General features: G+C 36.5%; 1 pseudogene; it reads right to left on the bottom strand.

Moving 5' to 3' along the window:
* Positions 1-289: 289 nt before the first annotated feature.
* LOC116854232 lies at positions 290-1,079 on the bottom strand (annotated as a pseudogene).
* Positions 1,080-18,153: the final 17,074 nt, after the last annotated feature.

Genomic DNA, 18,153 nt, shown 5'->3' with positions numbered 1-18,153 from the left:
GAGGGAGAAGTGGGCTCCCCACTGAGCAAGGACCCCCCCCCATGCAGAACTCTATCCCAGGACCCCAGGATCCTGACCTGAGCTGAAGGAAGACACTTAACTGCCTGAGACACCCTCGCATCCCAGAGGAACTGAATATTTAATATAAATAGCCACATGTGCCTAGTGGTTACCAAAAGAACAACATAGTTCTAAGACCACATGGGTCAAAATCCGTGGTTTCTTCTCTAGTCACTGCTGACATCTTTAGAGGCTTGGGGGTAGAAAGAGAGGAAAACTCTTAACAGAGCTATTTAGCTACTGAAGCAAGTTCTGAAACTCTCCATAGCTGGATGGGTCATTTCCTTTTGGGGATTAAGGTCTTGTTCTTGCTCTTGAACACTTTGTTGGGCCAGCTTGTTCATGAAGAAGTTTGTCTCTTTGAGCAGGTTTGTGTTGTAGGTGATGGTTTTTTACATGTTAAACCATTTCTTGGCTTGAGGCTAATGACATAACTGATGAAGTCATACTACCACTGCAGCATGCCTAGGTGCATGAGGAGCATGTAAAGATATCTGAGAGAAAATTCTGATATAATGCTTTGTGAAGGTTCTCTGGCTGGTTCTCACTGGCTTCAAGTGCATCATATTCCAGGTCTACCACAGTTGCTTCATTAGGGAGTGAATACACAGAAGACTGGTTGAGTTGAGTCAGTTTTGAGATACTGTTAATTGCCATGCTGCCTAGTGGAATGGTGTGCTCATGCAGTTTCACACTCCATGTCATGTGGAAGCCATTGGCCATCTGGTAAAAATTCTTCACATCCTTATGTAGCACACAGTTAATTTTTGTTTCCATGAAGAAATCAGATGGCATTCAGTGGGTGACTTTTCTATCATAGTCACTTCTGTCACACCTGGGAAAGATTCTAAGATGCCTATGATCCAGAGTCAGCTTCTCCAGGTATGGCTTGCTGCAGCCTGGGTTTGTTGTCTCCTCCATAGCTTGCTTCTTGGTCCTCTTACAGCTGGGACAGTGGTGGGGACAGAATAGGAGAGCAGGGCCATCTGGAGGGCTGGCTGCCCCAGAGGCTGGGACATCAAGTTCATGTTTTGCTGGGAGTTGTAGTGCTGGGCTCCTAAGAGCACCCTAGGGCAGAGATGAGGGACTTTGGCTGCTTTGGAATGAGTAAGTCTGTGGGGTGCTCATTCTGTGACCCCAGATGCACTGCACCTTGCCAAGGGGACACAGGATCTCCTCCCCTGGACCCTCCTACCCACTCCTAGAATAGTATTTTACAAGAGACTCACTTTATTTTAAAATATTTTTATTTACGTATAATTGACAATGTTACATTAGTTTCAGGTGTAAAACAGTGATTTGACAAGTTTATACATTATACTGTTATGCTATGTTCATCACAAGTGTAGCTACCATCTGTTACAATACATCTCTATTACATTATGATTAAGCTGTGTCTTTTATTCTAATGACTTACTCATTCCATAACTGGAATCCTGTATCCCCCACTTCCCTTCACCCATTTTTCCCATTCCCACACTGTCCTCCTCTCTGCCAGCCACCGGTTTGTTCTCTGTATTTATAGGTCTGATTATGCTTTTTATTTGTTTATCATTTGCTTTGTTATTTATATTTCACACATAAGTGAGGTAATATGGTATTGGTCTTGCTCTGACTTACTCTACTTACCATAATACCTGCTAGGTCCATCCATGTTGTCACAAATGGCAAGATTCCATCCTTTGTATGGCTGTGTAATATTCCAGTGTGTGTGTGTGTGTGTGTGTGTGTGTGTGTGTGTGTAATCAATCTATATCTCAAATCTTTTTTACCCACTCATCTATCGATGGACACTTGGGTTTCTTTCATATCTTGACTATTGTAAATAATGCTGCAATAAACATAGGGGTGTATATATCTTTTTGAATTAGTGTTTCTGTTTTCTTTGGCTAAATACTAGAATTATTACATCATACGGTGTTCCTATTTTTAATTCTTTGAGAAATATTATTGCATTACGACCAGCAGAATAGGAGGGTTCCTTTTCTATACATCCATGTAAATTCTTGATATTTCTTGTCTTTTTATTTTAGTTATTCTGACAGGTAGAAGATGATAGCTAAGGATACATCTAGACTAAAAGTGAAGGGATGGAGAAGCATCTTTCATGCCAATGGGCCTCAAAAGAAGGTTGAGGTAGCTATTCTTACATCAGAAAAATTAGATTTTAAACTAAAGACTGTAGTCAGAGATAAGAAGGACACTACATCATTCTTAAAGGGTCTATCCACCAGGAAGATCTAACAATTGTAAATATTTATTCCCCCAAATAGGAGCAGCCAACTACGTAAGACAACTGTTAATCAACATAAAGAGTCATATTGATATGAATATATTAATAGTAGAGGATTTTAACATGCCGCTCTCATGAATAGACAGGTCACCCAAGCAGAAACTCAATAAAGAAACAAGAGCGTTAAATGACACATTGGACCAGATGGACCTCAAAGATATAAATAGAACATTTCACCCTAAACAACAGAATACACATTCTTCTTGAGTGTACATAGAACTTTCTCCAGAATACACCACATACTGGGTCACAAATCAGGACTCAACCAATACCAAAAGACTGAGATTATTCCCTACCTATTCTCAGACCAAAATGTTTTGAAACTGGAACTCAACCACATTGAATTGAAAGGAATTCAAACACCTGGAAGTAAAGACCACCTTGCTTAAGAATGTTTGGAACAATCAGGAAATCAAAGAAACTTAAACAATTCATGGAAACCAATGAGAATGAAGACACTTTGGGCCAAAACCTATGGGATACAGCAAAGGTGGTCCTAAGGGGGAAATACATAGCCATCCAAGCCTCCCTCAAAAAAATTTTAAAAATCCAGAATACACCAGCTGTCTCTACACCTTAAAGAACTGGAGAATCAACAACAAATTAAGCCAACCTCACACGCAAGAAGGGAAATAATCAAGATAGAGCAGAGATAAATGAGATAGAAACTAGAGATACAACAAAATGCATCAACAGAACTAGAAGCTAGTTTTTTGAAAAAATCAATTATATCGATAAACCATTGGCCAAACTAATCCAAAAGAAAAGAGAGAAGACCCAAATTAATAAAATTATGAGTGAAAAGTGAGAGATCATGACTAATACCAAGGAAATAGAAACAATCATCAGAAATTATTATCAACAGTTATATGCCAATAAGTCAAGCAACCTAGATGAAATGGATGCATTCCTGGTAACCCAAAACTTCCAAAACTGAATCAGGAGAAAATGACAACCTGAATAGATCAATAACAAGTTTGAAGCAGTGATCAAAAACCTCCCAAAAAAAAACAAGAGCCCAGGACCTGATGGATTCCCTGGGGAATTCAAAGAAGAAATAGTACCTATTCTCCTGAAGCTGTTTCAAAAAACTGAAGCACAAGGAAACCTTCCAGTATCTTTTTATGAAATCAGCATTACCATGATCCCCAAACCAGGAAAAGACCCAACCAAAAAGGAGAATTTCAGACCAATATCCCTGATGAATATGGATGCCAAGATTCTCAACAAGATCCTAGCTAATAGGATCCAGCAGTACATTAAAAAGATTATCCACCATGACCAGGTGTGATTTATCCCTGAGTTGCAAGGGTGGTTCAACATTTGCAAATCAATCAATGTGAAAGAACAAATCAATAAGATAACAAAGAAGAACCACATGGTCCTCTCAATTGATCAGAAAAAGCATTTTATAAGATACAGCACCTATTCCTGACTAAAAAAAAACTTCAAAGAATAGGGATAGAGGGAACATTCCTCAACTTCATAAAACCTATCTATGAAAAACCCACAGTGAATATCATCCTCAATGGGGAAAAGCTGAAAGCCTTCCCTTTGAGATCAGAAACAAGCAAGGATGCCCACTCTTGTTCAACATAGTATTAGAGGTCCTAGCAACAGCAATCAGAAAACAAAGAGAAATAAAAGGTATTCAAATAGGCAATGAAGAAGTCAAACTCTCTCTCTTCACAGATGACATGATACTTTATATGGAAAACCCGAAAGACCCAACCCCCAGACTACTAGAACTCATACAACAATTCAGTAATGTGGCAGGTGACAAAATCAGTGTACAGAAATAAGTTGCTTTCTATACACTAACAATGAAAATACAGAAAGGAAGATTATAGAAAAGATTCCATTTACTATAGCACTGAGAACCACAAGATACCTGGGAATAACCTAACCAAAGAGGTAAAGAATCTGTACTCAAGTAACTACAGAAATTGAAGAAGACACAAAAAGATGGAAGACCATTCTGTGCTCATGGATTGGAAGAATAAACATTGTTAAATGTCTACGCTGTCGAGAGCAATCTATACCATTCTTATCAAATTCCACTGGCAATTTCAAAGAGCTGGAGCAACAATCCTAAAATTTTTATATAGCCAGGAAAAAAAAGAAAGAAAAAATATGTATAATAAGGTTAAATACAATAAAGGGATAGACTATGACTGTAAAAATGAAAAATAAAAAAAAAATGTTTTTAAAAAGGAGTTGATAAGAACTTGTTGAAAAAGGAAAGAAGAAAAATTTTAAAAAGAAAAAGAATAATAAAACTTTTAAAAAATTAAATTTGAAAGACTAAAGGATCATGGGGAAAAATAATGAATTCTATGTGCTGTATTCCCCAAGCACTGGAGGTTTGCAGTTCTCATGGATTGGTAAACTTGGTCTTGGCTGGATGTTCTTGCTGATCTTCTGGGGGAGGGGCCTGTTGTGTTGGTTTTTAAATGTCTTTGGCCCAGGCAGAATTGCAACGCCCTTGTCAGGGGGCCAGACTAAGTAATCTGCTCAGGTTTGCTCTATGTGGCTATTGTTTCATGAAAGCTTTCCCTGCAATTTTAAAGGATGAGAATGAAAATGGTGATTGTTTCAGGCATGCAACGCTGTTTCAAGTCTCTAAACCCCAAGAGTCCTGCAGTGCACTCTCAGGCCACTACTCCTGGGGGGAAAAAAAAAGGGTCTCCCCAGTTCTGCTGCTTGTTGGGCTCCTGCGTGTAAAGCAGTGGCCCAACTGTGATATCCATGGTATATCACAACCCTGAGGTGAGATCCCACTCCTGGCTAACTCTTTGTAGCTGGCTTTCCTGTTCCAATACCTGGGAGCTCCACTGCAGTCAGGTTCACCTGTTCTTCCTGTGACCCTGGGGGTCCTGAGACCACAGTGTTCCAGTGAGGGTTCCATCTCCCCCCCTCTGAGACCATGCTTAGCTGCCTGAGTGACAACCTTCACCATAGCAGACTTCTAAAATTTCCATTTTTGTACTCTGCTGTTCCATCACTTGCTGGTAGCAGCCTTATGGAGGCTCCCTCCCCCTTGTGGTCTATCTTCCCATATATCACCACAGATTCACTTCTATACACCTCTTACCTTGCAGAAAGTGGTCGCCTTTCTATTTGTAAGTTGTAGCTATGCTTTTCTTCAATCTCCAGCTGAGTTCACAGGTGTTCAGAATGCCTTGATAGTTATCTAGCTGAATTCCTGGGACCAGACAATTTTAAGGTCTCCTACTCCTCTGCCATTTTGGGCTCCACTCCCCAAAGCCCTAGTTCCTTTGTTCATCTGCTTAGATGATCTGTCCATTTCTGTGAGAGGGGTGTTGAGGTCCCTTACTATTGATGTGTTGTTATCAATGCGTTTCTTTACTTTGGATATTAATTGGTTTATATAATTGGCTGCTTCCACGTTGAGGACATTGATATCTTCAATGGTTGGATATTCTTGAGGTATAGACCCTTTAATGTTATATAGTGTCCCACTACATCTCTTACTACAGTCTTTGGTTTAAAATCTAATTTGTGTAATAGGAGGATTGTTACCCCAGCTTTTTTGGACGTTACTACTATGATAAGTTGTTCTCCAACCCCTTACTTTCAGTCTGGAGGTGACTTTAGGATAAAATGAATCTCTTGTAGACAACATATGGATGACTCTTTCTTTTTTATCCAATATGATACACTGTGTTTTTTGATTGAAGCATTCAACCAATTTAAATGCAGATTGACTATTGAAAGATATGAATTTAGTGCCATTGTATTAACAGTAAGGTTCCTATTTCTATAGATTGTTTCTCTTACTTATGGTCTATTTTACTCTTGAGCTCTCTCTTCACTTATGATATCTGCCTTAATATTTTTTGTAGGGCTGGGTTTGTGGTCACATATTCTTCTAGTTTCTTTCTGTCCTGGAAGGTCTTTATCTTTCCATCCATTCTGAATGACAGCCTTGCTTGATAAAGTATTCTTGGCTGCATGTTCTTTTCATTTAGTACCCTGAATATATTTTGCCAGTCCTTTCTGGCTGTCAGGTTTCTGTGGATAGGTCTGATGTCCATTTATTCTAGTCCTTTTCAGGGTGCCCAGGAAGAGAGCTGTCACCCCATCAGCCTAGCTCACAGTTTATGACTACCAAGCTGAAAGTCACTCCTGGGCTCATTGACTGGACCAGTTTTCCTGCTCCGCCGCTTGGGCACTCTATTGTTTCAGGAACCCCTGCTCTTTCTGTGTCTCCTGGGATCCTAAGACCACAGTGACCTGCATAGAATTCTGCCTTTTTCATCCCCTGAGCCCCTTTCAGAAAGTGATGTTTCTCACTGGACCAGATTTCCAAGTGTTCTGATTTTCCATGCCCATGTTATGTCACTTTCTGAATATAAGTGATCTAGAAGATAGGCTGATGGAAAGGAAGGAAGTTGAGGAAAATAGAAATAGACAACTAATAGCTCATGAATAAAGACTTTAAAAATTTAATGTTTCCTTGAAACAAACCAATGTCAGAATAATTGGGATCCCCAAGGGCTTGTGGAGAAAGAGAGGGCTAGAAGGTATATTTGATTTTTTTAAAAGATTTTTATTTTATTTACTTGACACAGAGAGTGCAAGTAGGGGGAGCAGCAGGCAGAGGGAAAAAGGAGAAATAAGCTCCTTGACAAGCAGGGGGCCTGATGTGGGGAATCATGACCTGAGCCAAAGGCAGATGCTTAGTGACTGAGCCACACAGGCACCACTAGAAGGTATATTTGAACAATTCATAGCCAAAAACTTTCTAATCTTGGGAAGAAAACTAGCGTTCATGCCCCAGGGGCAGAGAAAAGCCCTCCCAAAATCAATAATAATAGATAATAATAATAGATCAATACCCCAACATGTAATAAGGAATCTTGCAAATCTTAGAGAAAAAGACACTATACTGAGAAAAGCTATGGAGAGGAGGTTCCTTATGTACAGAGGGAGAAACATCAGAATAACATCAGACCTATCCACAGAATCCTGGCAGGTCGGAAAGGACTGGCAAGATATAGTCATGGTACTAAAAGAGAAGAACATGCAGCCAAGAATACTTTACCCAACAAGGCTGTCATTCAGAATGGAAGGGGAGATAAAGAGTTTCCAGGACAGAAAAAAAAAATAAAAGAATATGTGACCACCAAGCCAGCCCTACACAAAATATTAAGGGGTATACCTTTATATTTATATTTATATCATTTATATTTATATTTATATAAACAAATTAATAACCAAAATAAAGAAATACGTTGATAATACATTAATAATAGGGGACTTCAACACCCTACTCACAACAAAGGACAGATCATTTAAGTAGAAGATGAACAAAGAAGCAAGTGCTTTGAATGACAGCCTGGATCAGATGGACTTCACAGATATATACAGAACATTTCATCCTAAAACAACAGAACACTCATTCTTCTCAAGTGAACATGGAACTTTCTACAGACTAGATCATATACTGGGTCACAAATCAAGTCTCAACTGATACCAAAATACTGAGATTATTTCCTGCATATTTTCAGACTACAATGCTTTGAAATTTGAACTAAACAACCCAAAGCAAATTTGGATGGAACTCAAACACTTGGAGATTAAAGAGAAGATCATCCTACTGCCAAAAGAATGGATCAACCAGGAAATTAAAGAAGGACTTATAAAACTCACGCAACTAATGAGAATAAAAACATATTGGTTCAAAACATTTGGGATACAGCAAACATTTGGGTCCTGAGAGCCAGGTAGTTTAGAATACAAGCATTCCTGAAAAAATTTAGAAAAATCTCAAATATACAAGCTAACTTTACATGGAAAGGAGCTGGAGAAAGAACAGCAACTATAGCCTAAACTAAGTGGGAGAAGAGAAATAATAAAGATTAGAGCAGAAATCAATGAAATGGAAACCAGAACAGTAGAACAGCTCAACAAAACTAGAAGCTAGTTCTTTTAATGAATTAACGGGACTGATAAACCTCTAAGCAGACTTATTTAAAAAAAAAAGGACCCAAATTAATGAAATCACTAATGAAAGGAGAGAGATCATAACCAACACCAAGAAAATACAATTTTAAGAACATATTATAAGCAACTAAATGCCAAGAAATTAGGGAATCTGGAAGAAATGGATGGTTTCCTAGAAACTTTTTAAACTACCATAACTGAAACAGAAAGAAGTAAAAAAAAAATAAAAATAGAACTTCCCTACGACCCTGCAATTGCACTACTGGGTATTTACCCCAAAGATACAGATGCAGTGAAAAGAAGGGCCATCTGTACCCCAATGTTTGTAGCAGCAATGGCCACGGTTGCCAAACTGTGGGAAGAACCAAGATGCCCTTCAACAGACGAATGGATAAGGAAGATGTGTTCCATATACACTGTGGAGTATTATGCCTCCATCAGAAAGGATGAATACCCAACTTTTGTAGCAACATGGTCGGGACTGGAAGAGATTATGCTGAGTGAAATAAGTCAAGCAGAGAGAGTCAATTAACATATGGTTTCACTTATTTGTGGAGCATAACAAATAGCATGGAGGACATGGGGCGTTAGGGGAAGGGAATTGAGGGAAATTGGAAGGGGAGGTGGACCATGAGAGACTATGAACTCTGAAAAAAATCTGAAGGGTTTGAAGAGGTGGGGGTTGGGAGGTTGGGGGAACCAGGTGGTGGGTATTAGAGAGGGCACAGATTGCATGGAGCACCGGGTGTGGTACAAAAACAATGAATACTGTTATGCTGAAAATAAATTAAAAAATGATTTAAAAAAAGTGAATAGATGAATAACCAGCAAGGAAATTGAAAGAGTAATCCAAGACCTCCCCAAAAATAAGAGTCCAGGGCCCGTTGACTTCTCAGGGGAATTCTATCAAACATTTATAGAAGAAATAATACCTATTCTACTGAAGTTGTTTCAAAAAATAGAAATGAAAGGAAAACTTCCAATCTCATTCAATGAGGCCAGCTTGGTGGACTTGATGCTGAAAACAGACAAAGACCCCATTAAAAAGGATAATTAAAGACCAATATCCTTGAATGAACACGAATGCCAAAATACTCACCAAGTACCTAGCCAATAGGATCCAATAGTACATTAAAAGGACTATTCACCACAACCAGGAGGGATTTATTTCTGGGATGCAAGGGTGGTTGAACATTCACAAATCCATCAATATGACATTAATCAAAGAAAAGACAAGAACCATACGATCCTCTCAACTGATGCAGAAAAACATTTGACAAAAATACAACCTCTTTGCTTGATTAAAACTCTCCAGAGTTTAAGGATAGATGGAACATACCTCAGTATCACAGAAGCTACTTGTGAAAAACCCACAGCAAATATCATTCTCAGTGGGGAAATACTAAGAGCTTTTCCCTTAAGGTCAGGAACACAACAGGGTCGCCCATTCTCACCACTATGGTTTAACATCATACTAGAAGTCCTAGCCTCAGCAATCAGACAACAAAAATAAATAAAAGGCATTCAAACTGGCAAAGAAGCCAAACTCTCACTCTTCACAGATGACATGATATTTTATGTGGAAAGCCCAAAAGACTCCAACCTAAAATTGTTAGATCTCATACAGTAATTCAGCAATGAGACGGGATAAAAAACCAATGCACAGAAATCAGTTGCATTTCTATACTCTAACAGTGAAAGTGAAGAAATACAAATTAAGGAATCTATTGCAATTACAATTGAATCAAAAACCATAAGATACCTAGGAATAAACTTAAACAAAGAGGTAAAGGATCTGTATTCTAGAGACTACAGAACACTTATGAAAGAAATTGAAGACACAAAGATGGAAAAAACATTTCATCCTCATGTATTGCAAGAATAAATATCGTCAAAATGTCTATGCTACCAATACACATTAAATGCAATCCACATCAAAATACCATCAACATTTTTCACAGAGCAGAAACAAATAATCCTAAAATTTGTATGAAACAAAAAAAATACCCAGAAAAGTCAGAGGAATGTTGAAAACAAAAAACAGTGCTAGCAGCATCAAATGCCTGACTTCAAGTTTATTACACATCTGTGATCATCAAGACAGCATGGTACTGGCACAAAAAAAAATGACACGTAGATCAATGGAACAGAATACAGAACCCAGAAATGGAACCCCCAACTTTGGTCAACTAATCGTTGACAAAGAAGGAAAGAATATCCAATGGAAAAAAGTCTCTTCAATCAGTAGTGCTGGGAAAATTGGACATCCAAAGCTAGAATGAACTGGACCATTTCTTTACACCACACACAAAAATAGACTCAAAATGGATTAAAGACCTAAATATTAGAGAAGAATCCATCAAAATTCTAAAGGAGGACATAGGCAGGTAACCTCTTCAACTTCAGCCACAGCAACTTCTTGCAAGACACATCTTTAAAGGCAAGGGAAACAAAAGCCAAATGAACTATTGGGACTTCATCAAGATAAAAAATAGTTTCTGCATGGCAAAGGATATAGGGAACAAAACTTTAAGGCATCCTATGGAATGGGAGAAGATATTTGCAAATGACATATCACACTAGAAGGGCTAGTATCCAATACCTATAAAGGACTTATCAAGCAACAAAACAAACAAACATACAAACAAACAAAAAAACAAATAACCTAGTCAAGAAATGGGAAGAAGACATGAACAGACATTTCTTCAAAAATGACATCCATGTCTTCTTTATCCATTCATCTGTTGAAAGGCATCTTGGCTCTTTCCACAGTTTGGCAATTGTGGCTATTGCTGCTATGATATGGTCCATATATACAATGGAATATTATGCAGCCATCAGAAAAAGATGAATACCCAATTTTTGTACCAACATGGTTGGGAGTGGAGGAGATTATGCTGAGTGAAGTAAGTCAAACAGAGAAAGTCAATTATCATGTGGTTTCAATTACTTGTGGAGCATAAGGAATAAGTAGCATGGAGGATATTAAGAGAAGGAAAGGAAGAGTGAACTGGGAGAAATCAGAGGAGATGAACCATGAGGGATTGTGAACACTGAGAAATAAACTGCGGGTTTTAGACGGGAAGGGGGTAAGAGGATGCGTGATCCTGGTGGTGGGCATTAAGGAGGGCATGTATTACATGGAACACTGGGTGTGGTGAATAAACATTGAATCTTGGAACACTGAAAAAAATACAATTGAATTTTTAAAATGTCATCTAAATGCCTAACAGACACATGAAAAAATGCTCAACATCACTCAACATCAGGGAAATATAAATCAAAACCTCATTTAGTTACCACCTTACACCAGTTAGAATGGCAAAAATTAACAAAACAGGGAACAACAAATGGCAAGAATGTGGAGAAAGGGGGAGCCCTCTTACACTGTTGGTGGGAATACAAGCTGGTGTAGCCACTCTGGAAAACAGTATGGGGGTTCCTCAAGAAGTTAAAAGCAAAGCTACCCTACAACCCAGCAATTTCATTAGAGTGTATTTACCCCAAAGATACAGAGGCAGTAAAAAGAAGGGGCACATGCATCTTAATGTTCATAGTAGCAATGTCCACAATATCCAAACTGTGGAAGTAGCCAAGATATCCTTCAGTAGATTCATAGATAAAGTTGATATGGTTCATATATACAATGAAATACTACTCAACCATCATAAAGGATGAATACCTACCACTTACACTGATGTGGATAGAACTGTAAGCTATTATTCTATGTGAAATAATTGAATCAGAGAAGGATAATTATCATATTGTTTCATTCATATGTGAAATATAAGAAATAGTTTAGAGGAAAGGAGGGAAAACTGAATGGAGAGAAATCAGGGAGACAAACCATGAGAGACTCTTGAATTTGGAAAACAAACTGTGGTTGCTGGAGGAAGGTGGGAGAGGGAATTGGGTAATTGGGTATGGGACTTAAGTAGGGCAGGTGATGCGATGAATCCTGGGTGTTATACACAACTGATGAATCATTGAACACTACATCTGAAACTAATGACGTACTATATGTTAGCTAATTGAATTTAAATAAAAAATAAACTGACTCATGGCTAAAATTTTAGAAGGGCAGCTCTAAAATCTCAATTTGTACCTGTCTGTTTATGTGTGCACATATGTATGCATGTATAAATTATGTATGTGTGATATTTTTCTGTTTCTGGGTGGCATTGTCAAATTAACTTATAAAATGCCCTACAAAGGTTCTGTGTAAATTGACTTTGACATAAATGAGTGTTAACAGAAGCTAAATATCTCCCAAACTCTTGGAAATAAAGAAACTATCCTAAAGGTTTTGTTTTGTTTTTAGGTACTTTACGTACTTAAGTACTTTAAGTCTTCAGTAAATAAAGCTAGTTTTAAACCTATTGATAAAATCCCAGCAGGCATGTCTTCAGAGCATCCAGTATAATGAAAAGATATTCTATCTAGGTTTACTAGTGAAATTAGCTTATGTTATCTTTAGTAGACTTTTAATATCATAAAACTGTAAATCTAATAAAAAAATAAAATATACAATAAAATTGAAATTATTGATTTTGTCAAGCACAACAGTAAAAAAAATGGGTAGGGGCATATGTTAAACTTTTTAGATGCTTTGCTTCTATTATTTTTATAGTTTCCTCATTTGTCAACAAGAAAATTATAATGATGGCTTGCTTTGTTTGATGTCTCAGGAAATTTTCATGATCAAACATAATTATTTAGAACAAGTGAATTAAATAGATGTAAGTGGAATACAATTTTATAAATAACCTTGTTAATAATAATCACATTTTACATGTCTACTTAAAAGTAGGTTAAAAAATCTTTTTGATTATTTGATAATTAAAGCTATAGTAAGTTAAGATACACAATGGATATTTATTGAATCTCTACATCAAAAATGTTGAAGCATAACTTGCTGAACATAAATTTATTTGGTTTTCAAATATTTTAATAAGATAAAAAGAAGCTAAATATATTTAAATTTGTTAGTAAACATGGGAAATTATAATATGAAAAAAGATATGACACTAGAAAATTAGGTAATAATGTATTCACAAGTTTGCTACAGAAATTTGCTACCTTTTCTAAAAAAAAGTATAAAAAGTATCTTTGTTAAGGGATAAAAAAGTAATTTTGTTCTAGAGTAGAATGACTTTTTTTCCCAAAAATGAGAAAAATGAACAGATTAAGACAAAAAAATAACTGGATTATTTAAAGTATTGTGAAAGAAGTCTTGGGAAAAGAATGATATCTTGTGTGGACAGAGCTGATAAGAATGAATAGATTAATTTATAAGTTCTAAAAAATGAACATTTATGTCAAAAGCACACTAGTGCAAAACTAGAATTTGGGTTTCTCTGTAAAAAAATAGTTTTCTTAGATATTAATCTGTTCTTAATAAGAAATTATTTTTAAAAAAGGTTTTCTTCTTTATTTTTTAAGTAATTTGCCTGGAAAACATATTTTGTGTTTTAGAGTAATGTCCTGTGCTTCATGTGCCTTTATCAAGACTTTGATTACATAACAAAACCAAGTGTTCTCAATTGTAAAAGATCTAAGTTATTTACGCTAATATAACCTTGGGTATTTGCTTTCAAAATCTTTTATTGTCACTGTGGTTAAACAGATAATCCAAATTCTAGTTAATAAAATGTTCAGAACATTTAATATTTTTGTCAGGTTCCCCCAAATCAAATTCTAAATAGAAAATTTTTGATCCTGAACTAACTTTGAAAACTCCCAGAGGGTCCCTGAAAATCTCAAATTAAATTTGATCTCGCAACTTTGTGAAAGAGAGATGTTAAAGCAATTGGGTTTACTCTAAATTATGTAATTTATGTTAAATTATGTAAGAAACATTAAATAAAAAGTGATGATAGACCTTTTTGGGTTACAATTGTATGGATATATGTTACTAATGTAAGTATTCTAGAAGTTCTATGATATTCCTAAAATTTGTTAATACCTTCATTGTCTGGTTATTATTTACAAATACTGTACACCACATAAATAATTTTCCTTATCATATGTGTTTCCCCCAGCTCTTTAACCTTGACCACCTTACATCTTTTATTACTCACAGAAAGTTATTATTTTTCTCTGATTTTCCTCTTAAAGCACTTGAAATTAGCTATGGTGAGGGTGCTCCATGATGGCATCATTTAAATAACTTCATGATCATGACTCTAGATTAAGAATTTATAGAACTAATGAAGAATCTGATGGATTTATAAAACTGCTAACTCAAGATCAACGGAACAAAAATTAACTGGATGGAAATGAGTGAACTGATGAAGATGATTATAAATTTTTTTACAATTCTTTGTAAATTTGTTGGTGTTTTAATGTTTCATTCTCAGATTTAAGAGAATCTTTTTTCTTTCTATAAAGCTGTATATGACATAGCAATTTGGTAAAGTATCCCTTGGTGAACAAAGAAAAACATAAGTATTCTTTTTTGTTTTTCATTACTTGATCCCTCCAGAATTCAGAAACTCTCAGTGAACGTTTTTATTTTCATAGCAATATGGTTATTAGAATAAGTTCAATAGGATCTGTTTCCCTTATAATGGGACACAATTGAAAATATTGATTATATTACCAAGACTTTGATTTGATGTCATATTTGAGAATAGTACATGGAATCAGCCAGACAGCTTTAAGGAACTAAGCTTAGTTTTATGGAGCCAGTGTTTATAAAGCTCCTTTTGGAAAAACTATCTGGTGTCTTATCTACCAGGATTCTTGCCAGCCTTATGAGTTGTTAGGAAGATCAATTATATTTTGCAGTCTTCAAGAAGAGGAGAATTCACCCAAATCTATACGTATTGTAGGCAAAAATCTGACGCCAAATTCTTGGGTTGGCTTCCTAGTTTCAAGGAACTTTGGAAAACTTGAAGCTGAGATTCTTCATAAAACCTTCCATAAGCAGACTAGAGATCTATGTGATCCATTACTATTTTTGCTGCCCTTAGGTAAATAATCAGGTCAACTTTAATGGGAAATTTTGCAAAAAAAAAAAAAAGTTTTTGTTTGTTTGCAGACAAATTAGCTTCACTTTGATTACTTCTGATATACATGGTAGTTAACTGTAGAGGAAAAAAATCATTTCAATGATTACAGAAGGGAGGGGGTGGGGGAATGGGGTAACTGGGTGATGGGTATTAAGGAGGGTACTTGTGTCATGAGCTTTGGGTGTTATACACAGCTAATGAATCACTGAACTCTACATAAAAAACTAATGATGAGGCGCCTGGGTGGCTCAGTGGGTTAAGCCGCTGCCTTCGGCTCAGGTCATGATCTCAGGGTCCTGGGATGGAGTCCCGCATCGGGCTCTCTGCTCAGCAGGAAGCCTGCTTCCCTTCCTCTCTCTCTGCCTGTCTCTCTGCCTACTTGTGATCTCTCTCTGTCAAATAAATAAATAAAAATCTTTAAAAAAAATTAAAAAAAAACCTAATGATGTACTATATGTTGGTTAATTGAACATAATAAAAATTTCTAGTTTTGTTTACTTTCTTGTTTTGTTACCTACCTGTAACTGGACTAGATCCTGAATCCTTCTTTCTTCCAATACCTGGATACAATTATCCAAACTAATGTTTCCCATTTTCTCCCTTCTGACGTGGAGTCATTGAGAACTAAAACAACCCTTTACTGAAGCCTTGCAAACTAAAGCAGGATGACTTGATATAAACTTTGGAGAAATCACCATGATAGATAATTTATGAGCAACCTTCATGCCTGCTTCCGTGTGGGCCACTCAGAAAGTTCACCTAGTTTACCACTATTAATCTTTGTTTTTCTTTTACTTTCATAGAAATACCACCCATTTAAAAAAAAAATACTGCCCATTAAATATCCAATGGCTAACACTATAGCCACACATATTCTCTACTAGTAGTCTCAAAAAATGATCCAGCTTGTCCTTAATAAACAAAATGTTACCAAATAAGAAATGGACTTACATCATTGAAAGGAAAGAAGAACTTTTTTTTTCTTCCCTAGAACAGGAGGGGGGATGACAAAGATTCAAACTGAATCACTAAATTCTGTACCTGAAACCAGTTTTATCATATGTTTTTATTTAACTTTACTTATTTATTTATTTATGTTCAGTTAGCGAACATATGGTACATCATTATGTTTTAATGTAGTGTTCAATGATTGATTAGTTGCATATAACACCCAGTGCTCTTCACAATATGTTAAGTAGCAAGAATTTAAATGAAAACTTGGGGGAAAAAAAAAAAAAACTAGTCAGGATTCTGAGATTTTCCTTGACCTATTTATCCACTTTCCTCTAAAATCAAGTTTTAGCAAGAACCCTGCTAAATCATTTTAGCCAAAATTCCTCACTCTTAATTTCTGATAGGGTTTCTGATTCTTTACCATTCCCCCCAGGTACAGTGTGATATACCTGGTCTGTCTTCAACAGGTTGTTAAGTTGGTTTAACCAGAATTTCCCCTTACCCCTGATGTTTCCTCTTAATAATTTTCCTTTCATTGATCCCCATCCTAGTCCTTGACTCCAAATTCCCTCTTGCCATGCTATATTTAAAGTTGAGCCCAATCTCTGTCCCCCACTGTAAGATCCCATTGTAGTGGTCCCTATACCTTTTGTAAGGATCCTAAATAAAGTATGCTGTACCATCTTTAACACATGTCATTGAATATTACTTTTCCTTAAGATGACCCATATGTTTATTTCTTTAACAGTCCAGTTTTCCAGCATATAATGACCATTGGGCCAGACCCTTGGCCACTGTCCATGAGTTTGTAAAAATCCAAACATGAGGGTACTTACCATAGCTAAATTCTTCCATCACTGCAAAGAAAATAGTGGGCAATTCATCCTTTGGATGGCTTTTCTTACTTTCTTCAATCACAGTTTTTCTATCAGTCAGTCATTTTGTGGTGGCCTTTCATACAAGATGCCATACTTCCATATTAGAATGTTATCCACAAACTAAATATCTATTTTATGGTCAATAAGGAGCTGTTTATAGGTACCACAATCTGTCAGCTATTTAGGTGGTTTCACACTAGCCCTAGGGGAACAAAGCCTACATTCTTGTGAATATGATAGGTACCTCCTTATAGCTTCAAATTAAGTACAGTGAATAAAAGAAAGTTCTAGTTGGGGGTGCCTGGGTGGCTCAGTGGGTTAAGCCTCTGTCTTTGGCTCAGGTCATGATCTCAGGGTCCTGGGATCGAGCCCTGCATCAGGCTCTCTGCTCAGTGGGGAGCCTGCTTTCCCCCTTCTCTCTCTGCTTGCCTCTCTGCCTACTTGTGATCTCTATCAAATAAATAAATAAAATCTTTTTAAAAAAAGAAAGTTCTAGTTGTGGCTTAACATTCTGGAAGCTATAAAGAAAAAAAATGAAAATTACATATATTTATAACAAAATAATTTATCTGAACCACTGTCTTATTTTGAGTTCTCACAAAAGAAAACATTGTGTCAAGTACCTATTTGTGGATGCTTAACTTGGGGAATAACAAGAGGATGCACAAGTCAGAGCAACAGAAGGAGACAAGGGGTGGAGGCAATGAAAAAAAATGTTAACAGTTTACTGTGTGGACAACTAGACTTATTTCCACTTAAGAACCATTTGAAGGAACTGTAGAATGAGCTTCATAACATCCCACTGAGAAATTGGGATATTATCCATCAATTTATTTCCTCTTAGAAGTATGCTGGGAGCATTAAAACTGAAGCACATCTAAACACCCAGTGACTAGGCTAGTCAATTTTCAACAGTGCTAAAGAAAGTACTCAAGCTGAAAATGAGAAAATCCAGTACTTGAAGTAGGAACTGGTAGTGTGCCAT

Source organism: Lontra canadensis, unplaced genomic scaffold (genome assembly GCF_010015895.1).
Source record: "Lontra canadensis isolate GAN:19392208 unplaced genomic scaffold, GSC_riverotter_1.0 scaffold89, whole genome shotgun sequence".
Classification (NCBI taxonomy): Eukaryota; Metazoa; Chordata; class Mammalia; order Carnivora; family Mustelidae; genus Lontra; species Lontra canadensis.
The sequence above is the reverse complement of the archived record's forward strand: the minus strand, read 5'-3'. Positions and strand labels throughout refer to the sequence as shown.